Source organism: Triticum urartu, chromosome 7 (genome assembly GCF_003073215.2).
Source record: "Triticum urartu cultivar G1812 chromosome 7, Tu2.1, whole genome shotgun sequence".
NCBI classification, from domain to species: domain Eukaryota; kingdom Viridiplantae; phylum Streptophyta; class Magnoliopsida; order Poales; family Poaceae; genus Triticum; species Triticum urartu.
The window spans coordinates 193,210,598-193,220,650 of NC_053028.1; positions in this window are offsets into that span (position 1 = coordinate 193,210,598).

Below are 10,053 nucleotides of genomic sequence, written 5' to 3' on the forward strand. Positions count from 1 at the left end.
CTATGGTGTAGGCTGCCGCTCGGCGTTGTACTTGCCGAGCTGAGGTATCATCAGTCGGCAGCTCTTTGCTCACCAGGAATTTGAGGATGGGCTGGGCCCATGAGGGTGCTGCTATTTCTTCGACTGCCAGAACTGCGACTTGGCCGAGGGCGGTTGGGCTGGGAGGTGGCGGGTTGGAGTCAACAACCGCTTGCTGGGTTAATGAAGTCCTCGGGCCGACTGGCGCGGCTCTTGGGTCGAGTTCTGGAGTCTTCGAGGCCGCCGCTGAAGTCCCCGGGCCGGCCTTGACTGTGGTGACTTTGGAGCCACCTGCCAAGATCCCCGTACCGTCTGCCGGGGCTCTGGAGTCGGATCCGACTTCTTCGGGAGGAGACAGCACGAAGATGGAGTCTGATTCTGGTGAAGGCTTGACAGACGGCTTGAGGAGGCGTTGAAGGGCGACGCCGGATGGTATTGCTTGGCGGGTAGAGCCGATTCGTGCCAAGGCGTCTGCTTGGTCGTTGTCGTTTCTTGGCACATGGAGGAACTCTCACCCCTCGAAATACCCACTGAGTTGCTGCACAAGGAAACGGTAACTTGCCATGTTTGCATCTTTGGCGTCCCAGTCGCCAGATGACTATTGGACCACTAAGTCCGAGTCGCCATAACACAGGATTCGGCGAATGCCAAGTTCTTTGGCAAGCCGGAGCCCGTGAATGAGCGCCTCGTACTCGGCGACGTTGTTGGAGGCGGCAAAATGGATTTGCAGTGCGTATTTGAGCTTCTCGCCTTTAGGAGAGGTGAGGACGACGCCGGCTCCCAAGCCGGTGCGCATCTTGGAGCCGTCGAAATGCATCCGCCAATGGGTGGAGTCGGGCGCTAGAGGTAGGTACTGGGTCTTGGCCCAGTCGACGAGGAAGTCGGCCAGCGCTTGTGACTTGATGGCGGTGCGGGGCTGGTAGTGGATGGTGTAGGGAGCCAGCTCTATGGCTCACTTGGCCACTCGGCCAGAAGCGTCTCGGCTTCCGATGATCTCGGCAAGTGGGGCCGTGCAGACCACGGTGACTGGATGCTCTTGAAAGTAAGGCTTCAATTTCTTGGCGGTAAAGTGCACGCCATAACACATCTTCTGGTAGTGGGGGTAGTTTTGCTTGGAGGCCGACAGCACTTCGCTTAGGTAATATACCGGTCTCTGGACAGGTAGTGCCTTGCCTTCCTCCTTGCGTTCTACTACAATGACCGTGCTGACTACCCGGCTGGTGGCGGCGATGTACAGGAGCATAGGTTCCTTAGGAGTCGGAGCCGCTAGAATGGGTGGAGTAGTCAGCATCTTTTTCAACTGGAGAAAATCTTCGTCCGCCTTGTGGTTCCACTCGAAAAAAGTGGTCTTCTTCATGAGCTGGTATAAGGGGAGAGACTGATGAATCGGCTGATGGACGCCAAACAGCCAGTGAACTTTTGCATGTCCAGCAGTCAGCTGGGTACCTCCATCCTCTCGATGGCCTTGATCTTTACAGGGTTGCACTCTATGCCGTGTTCAGAGACCAGGAAGCTAAAGAGTTGGTCGGCTGGTACTCCAAAGACGCACTTCTCGGGGTTGAGCTTGATCTGGAATCGGCGCAGGTTCTCAAAGGTCTCCTTGAGGTCTTCCAGCAGTGTTTCACGCTTTTCCGTCTTCACCACCACATCGTCCACGTAGACGTGGGCGTTTCTCCCGAGTTGCTTGAGGAGGCACTTCTGCATGCAACGCTGAAAGGTGGCGTCGGCATTCCTCAAGCCGAACGTCATGGTGAGGTAGCAGAAGGCTCCAAACGACATGATGAAGGTGGTCTTCAGTCTGTCAGCCGGGTTCAGCTTGATCTGGTGATATCCTGAATATGCATCCAAAAAACTCAACAGCTCGCATCCGGCGGTGTAGTCTATCACTTGATCAATTCTTGGTAGGGCAAACGGGTCCTTGGGGCAGGCTTTGTTGAGGCTCGTGTAGTCAATAGACATTCGCCACTGCTTATTCTTCTTCAGTACTAGGACCGCATTTGCTAGCCACTCTGGAAAGAATACTTCCATAATGAAGTCGCTGCCAGGAGTCGGGCTATCTCTTCTCCGACAACTCTTCTCTTCTCTTCTGATAGGCGGCGCAGGGGCTGCCTGACCGGCTTTGCATCAGATCGGACATGTAGCTTGTGCTCGGAGAATTCCGTCGGTACACCTGGCATGTCTTTGGGGGACCATGCGAAGATGTCCCAATTCTCACGGAGGAAATCGACGAGCTCGCCTTCCTATTTGCTGTCGAGGTTTGTGCCTACGACAGCGTACCACTCTGGGTGCACCGGATCCAAGCGTATCTTCTTTGTCTCCTTGGCCGGCTTGAACGAGCCCTCAGCCTCCGACTCCTTTGGGTTGGGCGACATCTCTGGCTGCTTGCCGGCCATCGCCACAACCTGTTCAAGGAGCCGCTTCTCGGCCGCGATCACCAGGGACTCGGCTAGCCGGCTGCTCTTAGTCGCACAGGCAGACGACTTCCGGTAGTCGCCGGCTACAGTCAGGATTCCCCTGGAACTGGCCATCTTCATTTTGAGGTAGGCGTAGTGGGGGACCGCCATGAACTTGGCCAAGGCGGGTCGGCCAAGTAGTGCATGGTATGGGCTCTCGAGGTCCACCACCTCAAACCAAATTGACTCTCGGCGGAAGTGATCTTTGTCTTCAAAGAGGACGTCATCAGGATCTTGCCGATTAGTGAGCAGGAAAGCCCGGGAACAATGTCATGGAACACAGTCCGGCTGCTCTGAAGCTGTCTTTGCTTGATTCCTAACTTCTCCATGGTGTCCTTGTACAGGATGTTGATGCTGCTGCCTCCGTCTATCAGAACTCGCGAGAAACGAGCGGCTCGTCTATCCGTGACAAAGGTGGCATCTAAGACCAAAGCATAAGAGCCCGGATTCGGCATCACCTCTGGGTGATCGGCTCTGCTTCAACTGATAGGCTTCTCGGACCAGTGCATGAACTCTGGTGTCTCTGATGCTACGGCATTCACTTCTTGTCGCTGCAGCCGCCTGCTGCGTCGATCATCAGCCATACTGGTAAACACCATGTAGGCTCCGTGTTCTTCAGGGTATTCGTCTTGTACTGCGCCGACTGGCCTGACAGCCGGCTGCTGGGGCGGAGGCGGAGGCGGCTGCCTAGCAGGGGGGAGGTAGGAGGTCGTCTCCCTTGGCAATCCTGGTGAGCCAGTGACACTTCCGGGTGGTGTGATTTGACGGCTTCGCGCTGCTATGGAACTTGTAAGGTCCATCCAGAGTCTGCTCGTAGGAGAAGGCCGACAACCAGTTGGGCTTGCCGCCTTTCTGTCCCTTGGGTGGAGGCTGCCCATCCGGCTACTGGTCTTCAACTGTCGCGACCTGCCGGCTGCTGGAAGCCAGCTGCGGGGCCTTGCGCTTGTGGTCGCTCTGCTGCTGCCATCGACTGGCGTCTCCCGCCGGAGTTCTTGGAGCCTGAGAGGCCACTTTGCCAGTTGTGCTGACTTGAATCTCCGCCTTCATGGAGGAGTCGGCCGTGGCGTACTTATCTGCTATGATCAGCAGCTCGTCGAGGGTTTTGGGCTCGTCGCAGAGGAGCTTGTGCTTGAGGAGGGTGCCTTCTCTGCACCCGGCTCTGAAGTACTCGATTGCCTGCACCTCGTGCACGCCCTCGCAGGAGTTCCGAAGCTCGGCCCAACGCGTGAGGTAATCACGAGTCGACTCGTCGGGACCTTGCACGCATAAGGAGAGCTGGCGAGGCTTGGGAGGACGCTTGTACGTGCTGGTGAAGTTGCGGACGAATGATTCGGTGAAGTCGACCCAGCTCTTGATGCTGCGGGGCTTCAGGCTGTTCAGCCATGTCCGGGCCGTGCCCTGGAGCATGAGCGGAACGTACTTTACGGCGACACGTTTGTTGCCGTTCGCTATGCTGACAGCCTTGGAGTAGTCAACTAGCCAGTCTTCCGGCTTCACGGAGCCGGTATACTTGGGCGTGTCTCTTGGGAGCGTGAACCCTCTGGGAAAGGGCTCGTCTTGAATGCGGGGCCCGAAACAAGGCGGGCCCAACTTGTCTTCTTCTTCCAGTGCCAGGGATCGGTGAAGTCGGTCGATCCGGTGGCGGCCGTCGTTTTCTCCAACTCCCTCTCGGCGGCCAAGGCAGTCGCCGAGAGTCAGATGGTCAACAGGCGGCGGGGAGACTCGCTCTCCTTGCGAGGAGGAGGAGGCGGACAGTCGTCCCGTCATTCCACTGCTCTCGGGCGGCCGTCTCGGCCGCGCTCTATGGTAATGTGAGTCCGACTGTGGCTGACAGTCGGATCCTTGTCTCTTCTTCCTCGGGCACCGCCAGTCGGCGTCCAAGACGTCGCGCCTTGATCTCGGCGAAGGTCGTCGTTTTGCCGCTGCGGCGCCTCCGTGCGGCAGCCGACCTCGTTCTGTGCGGTAGCCGCGTCGAGGAGCCGCTGGATTCGCTCCATCATCAGGCGGCGCTCTTCGCCCTCGAAATTGTCCAGCTCGTCTGCCGCCGCCTGGGCGGCTCGAATGTTCTCCGCAGGCGTAGCGTACACAGGGCGTCTCGCCCCGAACTGGTCGGCCATGGCTACGCCGCGCTGCTGGACCGCGCCGAGGCGGCTAGGCCCAGCTGGGGCTGGCGAGCTGCCAACGGCGCGATCCATCTCCCGCTGGTAGGCTTCTGACAAGCGTCTCATGCTAGCCAGCTTCTTCGCGCCTTCGACGAGCTGAAGGCGGCGCGCCTCCAACGTCTCCGCGTCAGCGTCTTCCGGAATGGGCGCAGTCAGGTCTTGTAGCGCTGCGCCAAGTGGGTCATGCGCTCCTCCGCCGAGAGGCTCGTCATGGCTAATGACAAGTACCTCGGTGACGGTGCTTCTGTCGCTCTCCGCGCGAGGGAGAGATTCGTCGTAGACCACCACATTAGTGGGGAATGCGTCGAGCGACGCGGTGTCGGAGTCGACCAGCATCGGGTCGGTGGAGCCTACACACTCCAAGTCCACGGCAGGCTCGCCGGAGACGTGGAGTTGGTCGAGGAGGCCCGCGAGGAGGCTCTCAGGGCCGCCCGTGCCTGCATCGGATGCAGGTTCGTCGGAGATGCGAACCTCGCCGACAAGTTCGGCGAGGCGGCTAGCGGCGCAGGCGATCTCAATGCCGTTCAGCGCGTCGGCACAAACTCCATCTGGCGTGCCTGGCTGGCTGCGCTCGCCAGGGAGGAAAAGGGTTCCCGTCCAGAACAGGTCTCCGGACGACGGTGCACCAGGCCCCACGGTGGGCGCCAAATGTCGGGGGTTGGGTGCGACATATGCCAAAGGATGGCTAATCATGGTGGGGGCGAGTAGAACATCGCCGGTGCCTGAAAACGGGATGAGGCGTAGACATGCACGCCGGCGAATCTTACCCAGCTTCAGGGCTCTCCGGGGAGATAATACCCCTACTGCTGCTCTGCGGGGTCTCCGCATGATTACTATGGCAAAGTGTTTACACAATTGCTCCTAGAGCTGTTTCCTGGAGGTAGGAGAGGGCAAGGCTAGCTCTCTCCCTCCTATATGATTTGGTCTAGTACTAATGGATGCCAACCCTTTGCATGGGTGTTCTGGGAGGTTTATATAGGCCTACCCCCCAGGGGTACAATGGTAATCCGGCTGGACGCGGGCCCAGCCGTCAGTGCCTCTCGCCTCCGTCTTCTCCGCCGACTGCCGGGGCCCGCTGACTGGTGGGCCCCGCCGACTGGCCAGGTACGGAGCCAACTGGCCACGTTCGCTACGGGCGGGTCTTGCCGGCTGCTGATTACTGTAGCCGTGTTTCTGATGACGCGGGCTTGATCATGGAGTCGTGGCTACAGCCCTGCCGCCTGATGGGCGATCACTATTGCCACTCTCCATCACATCTGATTAATGGCGTGAGGGCCCCAGGGGAAGGGTCTGGCCGACTCCGGGGGCCGACTGGTGGCGCACTCGCCGTCTCCTGTGGTCCCATTGGCTGGTGGGACCCGCCGCCCCAGGGCCGTACAGACAAGCCGTCGTGGGCGCAGGATTCGGTCCTTCGGTGCTGATGTCAGGGCCGGCACGGCAACAGTGCCACGCCGCACGGAGATCTCTCCGGGTACGGCGTGTTGTGGCCATGCCTGCCCTTAGTAAGGGGCGGGAGCGGGTGTTACTGTAGCCACTCCCCTGTCCTGTCCCTCTTGATGAGGACATGGGGTTTCGTTGGAGTCGTGGGCCGACTCCCCAAGGCCGGCTTCTCTGGAAGTCGCCGGTCGGGAGTTGGCTCATCCTGAAGTCGTCCCCGAGACTCGGCCGCGAGTGGGCAGTCGGTCGCCTTGCCGCCGACTTCTCGGAAGGCGGCTCTTCGTCCTAAGGTCTTAAGGGACGCATCCTGCCCCGATGTCTTGAAAGATTCTGGAGCTCGGGTTAGCCTACCCGTGGCCATTACTCCGACAGCCACGGATGCTTGGCTCTCAGTGCGGAGTGTGGGACGGCAAACCAGTCCTGGTAAGCATCATCTTCGAAGTGAGCGCCGCGAGGTACCCGCCGACGGTGGCGACACCACATACACCGATGTACGGACCGCGATTCGTGATTTCGAGAAGAGCGATTCGACCGCGAGGAACAACAGCAACAAATCGAGCGCACCGTACATGGCATCTCTTTCTACTGATGTTATGCATGTCAGGACAGTCATGTTTGAGAAAGCAGGAACACGATGTTCCGTATGCTAACAAACTACAAGGACCAACAGTCCAACAGGCTCTTTCGCCGGGGTCGAGGCTGACAAGGACGCCAGATATTTTTCAAAACGCGCACCAAGGCTTTGTCTTAAGAAGAAGATTGATGCTTAAGTTAAACTGAGCGAAAATCTATACAACAAACCAAGGTGGAAACAACATATGCAACAAGGGCGAAGCGCGCTCCATATTTCACGTTTGAGAAAGACGCCAGCTACTCATGGACGCTGATTGTGCCCGTACGTGTGGCCCAGAAGCTCTTGGTTGTTGCTCCTTTGTCTTCAGCATCCGGTCCTGTGCTGAAACCTCAGTGTGGCTGTGCTTGAGAATTTTGTGGGTTGGTGTTCTTTTTCTGTGGTGGAGTCGGAGTTGCCGGTGGCAGGACCAATGAGTGATGACACCAACGTTAACGCTTGTTACACGTGCTAGCTGGTGGCTTTTATCAAAATGGCATATCATGAATTTGAATTATTCTCTCTTCCAATTACTTTGTCTTGACGGTAAGCAGTGTTTTTGCGCAGATTGCAATCTTACTATTTTTACAGTTAAGTGAAAAATAGCACTCAATGAAATGAAGCCCTCTTTTTTTTTGATGTATGAAATGAAGCCCTCTATTCAAAAGAAAGTTCATATCATAAACATTAGCTAGGCTCCTGATCGTTCCGGGCTTGATTAAATGATTTTTCTTCATTTGTTTGAAAAACAAAAATCTTAGGATAAAGTATAAACATGTACAGTATGAAAGCAATTTGTCCTTCATAAAAGAGGAGTATAAAAGTATGTCATGTAAACATGTACAGTGCACGCCGTCCTTCATGAGAAATCAATTTGTCCTTCCACCTGCAAACACGTTAGAAGGGATAGTCCAAGACAAGCTGGAATAATTCCTACTCTATGCTAAGTTTTCTAATTAACCATTATACTGAACATTCCCCCACACCACTCGCAGTCACAACGGTACCGACACAGACGGTGAGATTGGAGAAGAATCCGAAGATAAGCCGAAGGATCCCCCCCCCCCCCCCCCCCCCCCCCCCACCCCCCTCCCACAGTCGAACGGTCGATGCATCTTGAAAGTCATGACTGGAGTGAAAACCGACGAGGTTGCTCAAGCAAGGCGGTAGCCCTTTGTGCCGATGTCGACGTAACCGAGAGCGTAGGGTGATGTAGCCGTGGTCGAGGTAGCCGTGCGAAGGACGCCATGGTTGATGTCGAGTCAGGGTGGCCGGTGTCGAGATAGTCGTCGTGGACCGGGAAGAAGAGCGGCGGCGGCGGCTAGGTTACGAGCGCGACGACAGTGCTCAAAATAGGCGAGGAATAACCCGACAGCATGACGAAGACCGGCGCGGACGATGGCATTCCGGCGCCTAGAAGGTGGCACGGCGCATGCCATATAGAAGTCGACGCACATGGATGGCGACGTGGACCGAGTGCCACAACGCTACAGCCCGAAGGGGAAACGCAACACGTGGGTCGAGGTGACGGTGGGGAAGACCTCAGGGCGGCGGCAATGACTACATGCCACACGCGCTACGGCCTGATGAGGCGACACAACGGCAACGCGAAGGTCGGTGCAGCCACGGGAATGGCCTAAAGTGGACGACCTCAGGGCTGCGGTGGACCGTTGGCGGCGGACTACGGTCCGAAGGGGCAACACAGTGGCGGTGCACGGGTCGGTGCATCCACGGGGAGAACAAGGGGTGGCGGCAGAAACCGCGTGCCACGCTCGCTACGATCCGATTGTGCAACACAATGACAGCGTGATGGTCAGTGCAACTATAAGAACGGCTTGGAACGGATCGCCTCGGAGCGACGGTGGATCCCGGGCCTCGTTACAACGGCCTAAAAGATGACGCAAGGACAACGCAAGGGTCGGTGCAGCCGTAGAAAAACCATAGGCAGCGAAGCTACGGTCCGAAAGGACAACGCGACTGTGGTCTATTGCTCGATCGAAGGGATGTGCGTACTTGACAATCTTTAGAGAATTCTGTATGCGGCGACTATGCAGATCGGGATATGCATATTGCCACATGTACATTTTATTTTAAAAAGGAGAATTATCTTCGGTCTCTACACCGATCAATGCATACGGTCATATTATTAAAAAGCACAAAAAGGTCTTAAGATCCAATGAGCAGCATAGTCCGAGCAAAGAGAAAAAAATAAGTCTGTAACGTGCCACACTCGGCGAAAACACTCCACACCCATCAATAAAGAATAGACAACGATGCCTACACATCTAGCTTATTATTAAGTCGACATCCAAATCGGCTGAAGATAGGCTGTGCTACCGTCTTCCAGCGGTTGCACCCAATATTAAAAGGCTTCCTGAAATCCGCATGAGTGAGTAACGACCACATACGATTCCAAACTGTGTCCGAATACGTTTAGCTATATATTTGTCCACTCCATTAAGCCACATCTCAAATAACGTGTTTATGCTCGTTGGGGGATGAATGTTAAAAGCTATATGTATTGATCGCCATAACAATTTTGCAAGCAGGCATCGGAGAAAGAGGTGTTTAATCGATTTATTTTGGTCACAAAAACAACATCTGGAGTTACGAATCCAATTTTTTTAGCAAATTATCTTTGGTCAAAATAACTCCCTTGTGCACGAACCACATAAATATTTTGATGCGAAGCTAAACTTTAATCTTCCATATGTGTAAAGACCTCGACAATGGACCGGAATCAATTAAGTCCAAATACATGGATTTCATAGAGAAAATTCCATTCGAGGTTAACTTCCAACTGATTGTATCTGCCTGGTCTGAAAGTTGAACATCCATCAACCTACGGACCAAGTGAAGCCAAGCATTCTAGCGTTCCCCTACGAGGGATCCCCTAAACTGGATATTAAGTTGTACCGAGCTTAATACTGTGGAGACATAATCCTTCTTACGTTGCATGATATTATATAAGAAAGGGTATTGTAGAGCCAAGGGCGTCTCGCCTAGCTAGGTATTATCCTCCCAGAATCTAGTAGTGGTACCATTACCAACGGAGAACTTTACCCGTTGGAAAAAAGATACATTTGTCCTCATTAATCCCTTCCAAAAGGGTGAGTCCATTGGCTTTGCACTAGCTTGGGCCAAGGTCTTAGAGTGTAGGTATTTATTCCGCAAAATTTGTATCCACATGTCCTCGGTCTCGGTAGATGGTCTGTATAACCATTTGCTAAGAAGATATCTATTCTTAACCTCTAAATTTTCGATCCCTAGCCACTGGTAGAAAAAGGGCCTATAGTCCCGGTTCGTAAGGGCCTTTAGTCCCGGTTCTTGAACCGGGACTAAAGGGTCGGTACTAATGCCCTGACCCTTTAGT